Genomic DNA, 13,390 nt, shown 5'->3' on the forward strand with positions numbered 1-13,390 from the left:
TTGCATTCTAAATCAAAGGAGTTGTTAATTAAGCTAATGACTGAACAAAGACATTTTTCTTTAGTTATTTAGACAGTTGTTTCTCGCTCAAATATTCATATTAGTTTGACATATTTTTCTGTGTGGAACCGTCAGAAAGCGCGGAATAAAGTTTCTGAGTTGTACAACCTTGTAAAATTCAATAAATAGTCTCCATTTTTGACCATGGCTTTGAAGTCTTAAGGGGCATCCCCTGTTAGGGAATCCCATTTCCACATTGACCAAGTCAAGGATGAATAGGTATTCTGGTTCGTGGCGAGAAGAACTGGCAGAGGTAACACTGATCGTCACCGCCCACTTATGATTGCGTATAGAAAAAGCAGCTGCATGGCGCCAGTAGTCAGTGCCAAGTGTATTGCGATGTTCTGTCGTACATTTTGAGAGGGATTTGTGGGTAATGAGCTATTCTGCCGTCGATGTGAAACTTTAAAGAGACCCGAACAGAAAAATGTGTCGCACTGTTCGTCAGATGAGAGATCTGCCATTGAACATTCCTTTGAAAGAGGATTTGTTGTTCAGTTTTTAGGAAAAGAAGTGATGAAGGGCCTTCGATTCCACGTTAAATAATCTCCCGAACTTCGTTCTCTGAATGAACTTCATTTCTCTTTCTCAACCCCTACTCACGTAACCTTCTTTTTAGAGTCCTCAAGTTCACAGAAATACCATGGTATTTTCCTAAAAACTGAACAGAACATCGTCAGCCGTACCGGTAAATCTCATGCGGGAAAACTTTCGGATAATTTATCCAAGTTTCCTTTCACAGCTCGCGTTCTGAAGGGAGATGTGTTCGTAAATTTTCTGGGAAGCCACCTAGGAAGTCAAAACGTTTAATTCTTCCTTGCCTGTGTTTATAGAATGACGCATGCACATATTGGCCTTTTGTTTTTTATACTGTGCAAGTTATTGAGTGTTGCTCAAAATATGAAGAAGTCAGGGCGAAAATGCTTCTGCCTGTGCTGAACGATGGTTAAATGTACATGTATTGGCCTCTTTGTTCGTTTGCTAGGCGAGCATTATGTGTTGTTCGAAATTCATGAAGAAGAAAGGACGTGTGATTCTTCGATATCTATATAAAAAGACACATACACATAATAGCTTGAAGTTTGCTATAGTGTGCGAGTTAACGAGTGCTGCTCAAAATATGGAGAAGTCAGAACGTGTAATTCTTTATTGCCTGTGCTTATACATTATGTAGAACGATGCATGAATATGTTTGCCTCTTTTTTTTTGTTTTGCTGCGCGAGTTATCGAGTGTAGTTCAAGATATGAAGAAGAAAGGACGCCTAACTCTTTGCTTCCTGTTTTTATAAACCGACACAAGCAAATATTAGCCCCTTTGTGTTGCTACGCAAGTTATCGTGTGTTGTTCATAATATAAAGAAAAGACGTGTAATTCTTTGCTATTTGTGCTCATGGAACGACCCAATTCACATATTAGCCTCAGTTTTTGTTTTGCCACGCGAGTTATGGGGTGTTGTTTAAAATAACCAAACAACTCAACTTATTGTTCAAGGTACCTTTCTCGTACAAATCTCATCAAAATTTTATTTTATCATGGTTCTAAGTCCCACTGATAAGATGCAATCAACGACTGAACTACGAACTGCAACTCCCAATCGGGTGAATCGAAAGATTCGAAAAAACGTACAGAGGTACCCCTCTCCTACCCCTCTCGCAATACATTTTAAGGATAATGATTAAATTTTCAAATCGTCAACCCATCTTCACGATTTGTTTATTCGAGCGGATCGACAAACTATAGATTACCAAAATAGGTAAGAACTATAGGCAGGGTAAAACAGTCAGCTCTGTGGAAACTTATGAGCGAAGAATCTGGAGCTGACTACTCTTCATACACATTGTAACTTAAAAATATAAATATTAGCGATATTAGTTTTTCGATCGCTCAGCCTAGGGTTAGGGTTTATTACTTAGGGTTTTTTTTTACTCAACTTTTATTTTATCTCTTATAGAGTAGGTATACAGTAAATAGTATTTTAGCATTCCCTATTATATTAACTTTCATGCTACAGTATCTTTGACACTTGGATAAAGGTCTCATTTTATCTTATCTTGTGGAGTCGTATCGGTAAGTGTATTTTGGATATACCTATTTTACGCAAAAAAAACATTCCAGTAATCACAAGTGCTGTCTAAGTTTTTATTGTTTTAATTAACCTATCATTTCGCGTATTAGCTTAGTGAATAGATATCGATATCATGCGATTACAATATTTTTTTTAGCTACGATGAAGGTTATGTACTAGAGGAAATAGAAACCGATGTTACTGAAGTCAAATGTCACTGAATAGTTTTGCATTGAATTTGGTTTATATATTTAGCATTGCATCAATTCAAGTGAGCCTAAGCAATTGGCTACGAAGTAGTTCACGAAAAAGGCTACTTGCGGCAAGTTCCCATAAGTCATTTACTTCAGACTGAATGTTAGTCTTAAAAGGTATGGAACAATCTATTTAGATCTCGATTTCCGTTACTCTGTTCCGTTTGCCTTATAGATGAAAGTGGTTTTTGGTAGTAAACCTCACGGTTAGTTTAAAAGTGGAGTTTAAAAATGACATCAGGTTTGTGAACCGCTTCGATCGATTTTTAAATCAGTATAATTTCTCGTTCTATTTTGCACATACTATATTCTGATCCTCGTCTTGTGTCTTTTTCAAGGTGTAGAGGTTTAGCTGTTGACCTAAGGCTCATATTCAATTCTGAAACAAGAGAGCAAGATGTTATCACAGTGCTATGTAATGCTACGAAAGGTGGAAAGCTCGGAAACTTCAGTGTGGTTGCTATAAAAAGGACAAGATCTCTGGTTAATTTTGAAACAAGAACCACTGCCGCATGCTCATTTCCAACGTCACCCGGCAGCCCATCTGACAGTAAGTTGTCTGAATTTGTTATCGTCTCTTAATGTTAACCCTTTTCACATAGTTTTAAGTCTATTGACTCGTAGTTGATGATTGGCAAGATTTCACAGAAATGTCAATGCATGGTATGTTCTAAAATAGCAAGTCAATTGGAATGAGATTCATTAAAACTCATAGGAGACACAAACATAGTGAATACATTTAGTATGTGTCATATTTGTGTTGTGTATTGTTCCCAGTTTCAAAATCATATACAAATACATTCATTCTATAACACCACCAAAGCTAAAGGCAACGGACTGGAAAGGGGTTTGCCTTGGAACTTTCGGTTAACATTCGAGCAGGCCGTCATTTTTATCGCTTAGTATGAGCATTTCTTTGCTCGCTGGTACGTTTCTAGCCAGCGACAGGTCTGGCAGTAATAATAGTATTACTAGACCTCCAACAAATCTCTCCCCAATCAATTGGTCAAATCTCCCCGCGGGCAGATAATCGTGCATCCCTTACCGCGAATAATCAGGGCCAGGTGAGTGAGCCGTGCGTCCTCAACTCTTAGACCTTCACATGAACTCAGTAAAATTACTGATCAAGAGTTTCTGTTAACTCGGCAGAATTTAAAAATGGAAAAATACCCAATACATGTTGACTCAAAATCCATTGTAGATTACACTACTTTTAATTCTCACAGGGCGAAATGAATAACACATAAAGCGCTGATATCAAAGAATGATTTCAATTCTGCTAGAAGCAAGCTTATTTTAAGCAGTTAACGCCAGCAGTACAGTATAGATCTATTAGGTACCTTCATGCGTTCTTGCTGGCTCATGATTCTGACATTTCTTAAAACACCTTAAAGAGTAAGTAAGTGTATGTCCCTTCGGACATACACTGTTTCTCCTAATTAGCATTGGTGTTTGAAAAAAAAGTTTTATTTATTTTTTCAGAAGTAGTTAAACGAAGTATAGCCTATATTTAGTTAACGGAGACATATATTTCATATGTCCTGCTATTAGGTGCCTTATGGTATATTATAGCTGCAGTGCTAGGTTCAGTTGCCGCACTGGCTCTTCTTGTTGGAATATTAGTTTTGTTCAAATTGAAGTATAATTGGTGTTGCAAGAAATCCAATGGTAAGAGTTGCATTAATGCAATATTTGGGTCTCAAGAAACGGAACCTCCAAGCCTCCCTGTGTTTAGATGAGGCTGGGTAAACAAGTCTTTTATTCGTATTTGAAATGGGGCGAATATAAAGCGTGGTAATTGTGATTACATCTTCGTGTTTCTCTGTTATTTCGTAATTTTGACCATCGCATTAGATAATAAACAAATCGCTGTATAGATGAATGTCAGGTGGTAAAATTTTGCGTTGCCTCCGAATTAATTGTTTCTTTTCTTTTGGTAGTTATTTAGTTATTCTTCTTTCGCTTTTTCTCGATTATTATGTCTGTTTTGATCGTTGTAGGGGCAACAAAAAGAGAAAGGTGACGTTATTGTCCATTTTATGGTGTGTTCGCGACTTGTTTTTGTTATAAGTTGTAAACAGTACACCTCTACATTTACCTGTTTGCTTTTTGCAAACAAACCAAGCTCCTGGTATTTGTGGAACTTGGCTTTGTTTGAGCAATAAACCAGTGCAAAAGATAGCATTCAGTCACTAATCGTGACATAAGTAACAGTTATGGGGTGCCCAGAGGTGTTCCAATATCCAGTATTAAGCATTTTTCCATCCGAAGAAATATTCCAGGCGTTTTATCGATTGAATTTTAATTTTGCCAAAAAAGATAACAATTTTTTTAAAAGAAATAATGTTCCTTTTAATTTTTTTTTAGGCCAAAATGCAAAACAACCGACGAAAAAGGGTATGATAATGTAAGTTCCTTCATGATATTGCTATTCAAAAGAGAGATTATTCCATAGAAGTGCATACGAACAGTTTTTATTCGCGAGTTGCGATGTATCAAAAAGCAAACGAGTGCGCGAAGTGAGTTTTGTGATGCATCGCAACAAGTGAATACAAATCATTCAGGCACTTTCCATACTATGATGTGTTTATTTCATACATACTGATACCGACGCACTTCAAATATTGGGAGCCATTTAAGTGCAACAGGAAAATCTGTTATTTGTGTTCTTGCTCAACTATGAAGTCATGTATTATTCCTTCAATGGGAGCACATTTCGCTGCCCTCCACTGTAAAGAATTATCATTCGTGTCTCTGATTGGACGAACGATGCATTTTCACTTTCTTTCGCCTCTCTGATCATTATTGGTTGGTTGGGTATTTCGAGAAAATTTTACACGGGCTTTTTTTATGTGTAAATCTCAATGGGATAAAGAACAATACTTTTATGATACTGATGATCTATATTTAGAAATCTCTCTCTGTTTGAATTTCGCAATTACTGCGCAAAAGAATTTTCAATAACGTCATTGGCGCTTTTATTTTCTGTGCATGTACAGTCTCACGTCTTGTTAAAAATTATGACAGTATCAACAGTAATGATACTGAACATAGCGTCACTGATGATCACGAATTTCCGACGACGTAATGCATAGTATGGTCTGAAAACTGAGAGAAAATGAAATGACAGTGATGTTACTCACTGCCTACATACTTTTTCATGGTAAATGTAAAAATGAAACACTAAATTATTGAAATGGTAGTTCAAAGTAGGTTTAAATGCAGAAAGTGATACAGAAATTATGTCGTTGGAAAACATCTTTCATTATAGCCGTGGTTTTCTTAATTTTTTCAAACCATGAGGCTGGACTTGAAATGGCATATCCTTCTCAAAGCCAGCAACACATGGCATTGGATGAGAAGACTCTGTCAACATCCAAGACCGGAGATGCGATGCGGGCGAACTGTCCACAAACCGCCGAACCAGTCAGTGAATACACCTCTCTAGATCCATCTACACGCCATTGGGAGATTCCTGAGTAGCGTGTGTCTATAGAAAAGGTCGTTGGTAAAGGTGCTTTTGGTCAGGTTGCCAAGGCAACTATCATAGGCCCATATGGGGGACTTAAGAGAACACTTGTGGCTTTCAAGATGTTGAAAGGTATCGATTGCTTCAAATAAATACGTGCATTTCTTTAAAATTCGTAACGAAACCTCCAAAAGAAGCGTCAAAAATGTTTGTTTAGTCATTCTGAGAGTAGCAAGGGAAACTTTATCTCCGCATTCCTCAAATAGTGGACCAAGGCTAGTTAAGTGCTGAATCTATTCTTGAATGAGTACTAAAGAAAACGTGATCTCAGTTACTTGATCATAATAAACAGGGCAACGCTATTGAGACATGAGAAGCCCCTTCTGTGGCCTTACCATCAAGGTGGAACTTTCGTGCTCAGTTCGTATCCACCCTTGCTTAAGCAAATCAGTAAAAGTGTCTTTTAAAATAACTAGAAAACTATTGTCTTTCATCAAACCTCTTACCTCCCACACGCTCCAAAGTAGAAAACCACAAAGATTAGCAATTCCGAATCCAAAGTAACGAGGGCCACTTTTTCCAAAATGTGACCTCAGTGGAAGTGAAAAGTAATAGCCCCGGCTAATTGTATTCCGCTCAGTATTTTACTTGCTGAATGCTTACACTTATTGATCTCTATATCAATAAATGTAGTCATGCCGGTAGATTAGTATACACACAGTTTTATCATTGTCTTTTTTTCACTAACTACAATGTTTTAAATGTAATTGTACGTGTACGGTGAAAACATAGCATTAGGGCCGCAGCAGGTTTGTCTGCCCGCTAGAGTAATTTAAAGGATTTCAAGAATTCACTTCTGACCTTATGATTTGAAATACGATGCTAAACCACTGAGCTACACACCACTCGCCGTGAGATAGGACATATACTACTAGTTTCGTCACATTTACTGTGATTGCTTTAAAAGGTAATAATTCTTGGGTGGTCATCTTGCAGTTGACGCTTCTGAATCAGAGAGGAAGGACTTGTTGTCCGAACTTGATATGATGAAGCACCTCGAGCCGCATCTTCATGTCATCAAACTTTTGGGATGTGTCACGATATCTGGTGAATATGGAAAAGTTTACATTAATTGCCCGTTTTCGAGCAAATCTCTTGCTCACTAGAGACATATTTCCACACTTCCCATGCCTTACAGTTTAAATAGTTTTTCGGAGACTTGAAGCAAATTTGCACTTGTTCTTCAGTTATCTGTAACTTTTGCTGCTTCCACTCGACTCCCAGGTATGTTGTCTAATGTTCAATTACTGACCTCCAATTACCACTTACATTACTTGGTTTACGTAAACTTAAAGTTTATTTCATGTCATCATAAAATGCCTCGTTTATCCTGAACGAGTTGAAGATCTATCTATCTTGCAATAGACCCACTGATGGTGTTGATTGAATATGTTCCACATGGAGATCTGCTAGGATACCTAAGAAAGAGCAGTGGATTAAATGACAATTACTTCAAAGACCCGGATATCGAACCACATACAAATCTGACGTCAGAGCAGCTGATGAGGTTTGCATGGCAAGCCGCCGATGGAATGACGTATTTGTCATCGATACCAGTAAGCTATATTTAGTTGGCGAATTTTCACTTTTGTATATGTTTCTGAAATGGGTCATGAATTTTCACTCCTAGTTTCATTTAGTTAACTCTCCTGGACTTTCTAAACTCATTACAATACCAATGATTTGCTTTGTTTTGTCATAGATTATCCATTGAGACCTCGCAGCTCGTAACGTGTTGGTTGGAGAAGGGGAAAAGTGCAAATTAACAGACTTTGGTATGGCCAGAGATGTCCAAGAGAACAACATTTATCAACGAAAGTCTAAGGTACCAAGACGAAATTAGCGAGGTTTTACAATGGTCTGTAGTCTAAGATTTACCGTACACCAGTGGCTCTGTTGGCTCTACAACATATCATCAAATCACTGCTAAAATTATTCAACATGCCTTGAGGTTCGTGATCAGGCTGTTATATGTTATGAATTTCATTTTTTGACCTTTCCTTCAGTCTCGTCAACCAACTCTTTACGTATATTTGATTTAGGGACGTATCCCCGTAAAATGAATAAAGGGGTAAGTTTCTATAGAAACTGTGGTGCTGCTTCGGTGGGAGAGTATAGCAAGTAATTTAGTGTTAACAACTGGGTTGAAAACGTAAATTAACCACCGTAAAGGGTAAAAAAGCTGACGTTTCGAGCGTTAGCCCTTCGTCAGAGCGATAGATATACAGATATAGATATACAGAGCGATAGATATACAGTTGTTAACATAAAATTACCTCCCTGTAAAATGGACAGCTTTGTTAGGGGGAAAAATTATGTATTTTAGCTTTAGGACAAATTCTATATTTATTTATCGGTTTAGACCCAGTTCTGTATTTTGTTCGTTCTTTTACTCGACCGGTTGAGCGGTAAAGAATGGTGAACGAGTTGTTCTATTCAAATTGTTGATTATTCAAATTAGTTATAACCAGAAAAAGTAAATTGTTGACATATCACAGAAATATTGTATTTAGGGTTTTCGTGGGTTTCGGGATAAACATCTTAAAAATATATTCATATACTTTTGCATTTGGAATATTCGGTTATTCGGGGTTTTTTTCCTTTGGTAGTTAAATAAAAATGTACAAAACCACAGTGGCTTTTAGAATGGATTTTTATCGATTACTCGCTTTTACTATGCACCTGCTTGTCGGCACTTTTGTCATCTAGTACATGGTTTTTTTTAGGTAAATATAAGTGTTAATGGTCTTTCTGGAAACATTGGTTTTCATGGTAGATAGCAGCTGAGTTTAAACGCGTAAATCTAATTTCTTTTCATGCGATGGTTTCCAAACCAATCTTGCGTAAATAAGCAGAAACTTTTAATTGCTTTTTCGTTTTTTATTTCCTGAGCTGCGCTACTGCAATTAAGATAGGTATTGTTTTCTATACCAGAGCTGTAAATTCGCACCTAGGTTTCCTACTTTAATGGCCTAGAGTTTATTGCATCCGTCTTTTTAATTTTGAGATTCTTTCCGTCGTAGAAACAGATGGAATATTTAAGTAGTTTTTGTTTAGCTTCAAAGAGACTTTTTCCGCTCCTTTGTGTCCTTACTCAAATATTGCGATTTGCGTAACAATAGCACTTCGCACCAGTTACTTCTTAAGCAAGTACCTTGTACAGCTTTGATGATTACAAACTAGAGTATGCTAGAGGTCATGTCGCTTGTTGGCCTGACCTAGAATAAAAGTACTGTGGAACCAAAGATTGTCTTATCCTTGACGTCCGTATAAGCTCGCTCGAAGCAGGTCTCCGTGTACCAGGAAATCGTGACGAGTTTCCGTTCTCGCTGCCAAGTCGTCTCTACAGAGTTATTTCCCCCAGTTGTTATTGTGCCGTCCGCGAAGATCCAGTTTCCCAGTTTGGGGCGGAAAACTATCGTCACAGTTTTGAGGCGTTGCTGCACGGAAAATATTCTACAAAAAGTGACGCGTGAGTACATGGACCACATAAACAAAATTTTACCAGCTTAATGGAAATAGCTCAGAATGACCCTTTCCGCTCTAGGAAAAGTTATTGGACTTCTTACGATTTTTGGTCGTTACATTATGTTGATGTGGGATCATCTCATTAGGAAGAAGTGACAGTACATGCTCCGGTTTTGAGTTATAAATACCGTCTAGGATCAGCTAAGAGGACGAATATTGGTATGCTTTCCAATACGTTCTGCCGAAGGTATTAAAATTCTTTTTTTTACAGACAAGAGCGCCGATTTCCCTAAACTCATCCCTTTTGTCTTATAGGTTGAGCTATGCAGTTCTTCTCTATGAGATTTTCACGATTGGTAAGTTACAAGGCTGATGGACTGGCCATTTATTTTAGCCTCGGCATCCATGTTGACAGGTAGTCATGAAGTAAGCAGGGTGTACCAGTCTCTGAAGAATTCACTTTTGCTCTTGTGAATCATAACTGCGACAAGCTAGTTCGGATTACCATAGTCACTTGACTTAACATTTGTTGTTGTTAGAGTGTGTTGAGAGTAGCTGCTCTATTTCAGGTGGTTCACCGTATCCAAGGATGGATAGATGACAAGTTTTAACGTTGCTAGAAGCGGGATACAGAATGCCTAAACCACAACATGTGGGTGACAAGTTGTATGAATATATCATGTTTTCTTTGCTGTTTTTGTTGTTTATTTTGCGATGCCTTTTCTCTTAAAATAGAGTTGCAATTAAGTTCTTTTTGTTCGAATCGCATACGCGGCTAAAAAATTAACCCCCTTTTCCTTGATGGGCAAGTCTACCTGTTGGAAATGTTGGAATAAGTCAATAAACTCGAGTTGTGATCAACATTTTAAGCCTAATGACGCCCTAAGTGAGGCCATTAATAACATACTGAGATCCTCTTAATGTCTTTGTGTTTTAGGTATGACATAATAACAAACTGTTGGAAAGACGACCCTAGCATAGGACCATCTTTTGAGAATTTGAGGAAAGAACTCAAAGAAATGGAAGACCAACACAAGGTAGGTTTGTGGAGCTTACGAAGAGACTATGTCATCATGACATCTTTTACCTTATCGGTTTTATCTGGCACATGCAAACATTCTGTATATTAGCATATTTTGAGTATTATTATTATGTGTTGTTTGGAAAATTATCCGAGTATGATTGGAACGTTTCAAAGCTACAAAAACTAAATTGAGGTAACAAAATAAATGTACTCAGAAGTGGTCAACAGCAGGCAGAAAATATATTTTTATGTGTATTTTTTGAAATTTTAGTCTTGAAAAGAAAACGATTTTGTTTACAAGAATGTTAAAGTATCATTTTATTATTTTTTTTTATCAGCATCGTATTTTTATTTTTAATGTTTCGTACTGAGGAATTGAAAATGGGAAATGTTTCTCGTTTTTTTAGATTTATTTTTCATGACGGGGGATATATTTATTTAGCGTTAATTATCGTTATCAACGCTTTTTCTAAAAATGTTTTGGAGCAAAAATTTAATGAACACAATAAATTCACGATTACGGAAGGTGTTACCCCGAATCGTCATGTCTGAAGCTAAGTTTGTAACGAAAAGAATATCTTTGATATTGTTAGTCAAGTTTTCACGGGAGGAAGTAATTTTGGTTAACAACAAAAAGATTACTCATGTTTGAGGGAAACCCATGGAAGTTCAGCAGTTGGAGAGCGGGTAAGTCTCACGCATTGAGCGTGCGACCCACTCAAATCAATTCAAAACAAAGTAATTGTCCTTCTCAGTAGAGTGTGCTCCTTGTTACCCTTGTCCTCGCTTTGAAAACTTCCCAACAAAGGAAATTCTCGCACAGAATAAAGGAATGCACGTCTTTAGTAGCCTCTTCCCTCATGATATAAATTATTACGGGACTATGCTCCCATACCCTCCCACCCCTCGGGTAAGTGATGCCCATGCCTACAGCGTCTCACTCTTTACCATCAAACTGTGTCTGACCGAAATTCCCCTACTAAACAAACTTCTATTAATTTGGGAAAACAATATTTTTTTCTTTTGTTAATGGGCATCTAACTGTGGATTCTTTGTATTTGAGTACTGACCTGGACTCTGAAAAATAGCTAGAAGCACTTGGAGGCAAACTTCTTTAAAACTTTCAATCTATTAATTTACAAATAAACATCAAAATTATAATTCTTTCATCTCAACAAATCAAATTTGACCTATCACTTGTTAATGAAACACGTACAATTTGGTTCTACAACACTCTTTAGGTGTCATGTATCAAAACAAGGATTGATTAGTGATATTTCTGTCTCATTTACACTAAAGGATTAAAATTCTTAAAAACACCTTTTTGGAAAGGGAGACATCGAAAAAATTCCTTTCGTTACTCGTCTAGATATTGAAAAAAAAAAAAAAACGAAACAAGTCAAGGTAACTTCTTTCGCCATCATAAATTTTCCCGTTTTTTACGTTTTGCCTCTGAACACGTTTTGAAAAAGCGTGGATATCGATAATCACCGCTGAAAAATATTTTTTCCGCATTATAAACAATGCAAACTGAAAAAAGAAGAGTTATTTCCCATTTCATTTTCGCATCCCCTAATTCCCCAATCTGTCTTTTAGTTACATTCTATGTTCTCGGGCCGCAAAATCGGGCAAGCTTTTCGGCACTTTGACCGTCGCCAGTGCCCCGGGGTGGCATGGGGAATTTGATCCTTGACCGGGTAGGGCGGGGTATTTGAATCAGAGGTGTCAAGTCTTTTCAGTGCAATAAACGTGCTTTAATGAAGGAGTTCAAGTCTGAAGAGTCTGCTTTCGTTAGTGAATGGCTTAGACAGACAAATTTCACATCTCAGAATGATGCTTACAAGCGTAACACTAAACAGTGGAACTAAAAACTAATACTAAATTCTACAACAAAGAATCGTTCAATATTGGGTGTGACATTTGAAAGGAATTTCGGGCTAAGGAGGGGGGATTGGAACGAGCCAATCTTCAGATGTTCAAATGCCCGCGAGGGGGATGTTGAAGCTTCAAATTTATCGACTCGTTAGCCTCATCTAAACACTCGGAGGACAGCTGGTTGTCATACATGTCATGTCCATAAAATTGTGTTCAAAGAGGGCACTGATTATCAATTATACCTAGTTTTTGATTAGTGAACACAACAAGATTTTAACTAATAGTGGCGGATTTAGGGGAGGGGCCTGGGGGCCCGGGCCCCCCTAAATTTAAGTAGAACAAAGGACTCGCAGAAGGAAGAAAAACCGTCAGGGCAAGCGACAAAAAACTGGGCCCTTAGCTCAAGGTCTGGATCCGCCACTGACATAGTCGGTCACCACAAAATGGACAATGCAGGTTGCAGACCGGGTACAAAATGCAGACTGCAGACTGGGTACTAAATTCAGAATGAAAATTTCAACTGTTTTTTCGTCTGATATGTGATAAAGTGTCATCTCACAGCTTACCGAGTGTCACAACGATTTTCACACATTAATATTCGCGTAGTCACCAAACCGATGAGAGATAAAACCATTAGTAAAGTAAACAAATGGCCAGTTACGAAAACAGTGCTTCGCTTTTCTCTATAAAATTTCGCCGGTTCCTCATGTAAACTTATAACAATACAGGGCACATGTGTGAGAATCAGTGTGTACATCCCTTAACGTTGAAAATATATCAAGTAGAAGGAATAGTTTTGGCCTCGGTCTACATTTTTGTCAACAAAATGAAAACGTATCGGTTAAAAGATTGAAGAGGACGGAGCACGTGCAAAGCTGTCAGTTGCCTCTAAAATAGAGCACGTGTTAATTATTCAATACTGACATCTTTCGTGAAGTGAGAACACCATATGAAGGCTTGAAATTCTATTAAGAACGATTGTGGTCGCTTTGTTAAATACAAAATATGTCAGGAACTGGGCAGGGAACATTGCACAATAGTACAAATATTCGTCAAAGATGATCGCGGAAAAGCGATTGCGTGACACTCGGTAAGTTGTAGGATGACACGTTAT

At 37.6% G+C, this 13,390-nt stretch overlaps 1 protein-coding gene across 3 annotated transcripts in view; it reads left to right on the top strand.

Annotated features, from left to right (window-relative positions):
- The window catches only part of LOC149043919 (ephrin type-B receptor 1-like), a 92,710-nt gene that overhangs the window by 47,205 nt on the left and 32,115 nt on the right, over positions 1-13,390 (top strand). The window lies entirely within an intron of this gene.

Source organism: Pocillopora damicornis, chromosome 6, assembly GCF_964200805.1.
Source record: "Pocillopora damicornis chromosome 6, jaPocDami1.2, whole genome shotgun sequence".
NCBI classification, from domain to species: Eukaryota; Metazoa; Cnidaria; class Anthozoa; order Scleractinia; family Pocilloporidae; genus Pocillopora; species Pocillopora damicornis.